Source organism: Xenopus laevis, chromosome 3S, assembly GCF_017654675.1.
Source record: "Xenopus laevis strain J_2021 chromosome 3S, Xenopus_laevis_v10.1, whole genome shotgun sequence".
In the NCBI taxonomy this organism is placed as follows: Eukaryota; Metazoa; Chordata; class Amphibia; order Anura; family Pipidae; genus Xenopus; species Xenopus laevis.
The window spans coordinates 100,799,312-100,800,384 of NC_054376.1; the positions used below are offsets into that span (position 1 = coordinate 100,799,312).

At 43.1% G+C, this 1,073-nt stretch overlaps 1 pseudogene; it reads right to left on the bottom strand.

Moving 5' to 3' along the window:
* Positions 1-220: 220 nt before the first annotated feature.
* LOC121402334 lies at positions 221-438 on the bottom strand (annotated as a pseudogene).
* Between the last annotated feature and the right edge of the window lie 635 nt (positions 439-1,073).

The window sequence follows — 1,073 nt, forward strand, 5'->3', positions numbered from 1 at the left end:
CCATCTCCAAAGCTAGGAGGAGTTCCTTTATCCCTGACCCCCCAGGCACAAAAGGCACAGCCAGGGGGCAAGGGTCTTCAAACTCCCTTCGCTGCAAGGCAAAAAAGTGTGGTTGTGTGCAATCCCCAGCCTATTGGCCGATTTTTTAAATTTCCATTACCACCGTTGCCAAAAGGCTGGAATAAAATAAGCAAGTGCTGAATAAAGTGCCTAAGCATAAAGTGCCATAAAATCACAAGAAAAAAGTGCAGGTCTATGAGTTTCGGTACCCCAGGGGTGCAAATCCTCGGATGCAAAAAAAAGCTTGGGCTTCAATGCAAGCAAATTTTCCCTAGGCCTCGACCAAGCAGTTCTCAGTTCATCATTGGGGACTGGTGGAACCCTGATTGATAAGAACAGATATTATACTTGATCTCAGCCAAATGGCGAAGAAGCAATACTGCCTCATGAACTATGCACAAGTGCATTCATTGATGCTGGGATACCCTGGACCTACCACCAACTAGCTCCAGGATTCCCACAGCAGCCTGCATCAATTGTAGTGATTGCACCTAAAAAGTCGGACACATGTAATTATGACATAGATTACTGGAAATCACACAAGTGCACACATTTGCTTTAAAAAAGGCACCTGCAGTTATTGATACATTAGCCACAAATGAAGTCAAGTGCAAGAAAATCTTTTCCCCCCAAACCCCAAAAATGGCACTTTGCACTAATGGTGAGTTTATTACTTCTATTATCTTTTTCAAATGTTGATTTTGTTTTCATGTCCCACTCCCAGGCATAGAGCGTGCACAACTTGTGTTGTGTTTGTGTATTTGCAGTATGAATGTAAAGCTCCCTGCAGAAAGGATTTTCCACCGGAGCCATTAAATCCTTCATGTTTCCTGACTAAGCAGCCGTTCCCACACTCTCTGTAACCCTCAAAAGTCAATACCAGTTTATGCTTTGTAGCCAACCATCCACTTGCAACCTGCATTACATGGCTACCAAGCTTACGTATGGCTCCAGCCATGAAATTTCTTATGTTTCCTTCCTAAACAGGAATTTTCTACCATTTTTAAAGTGAA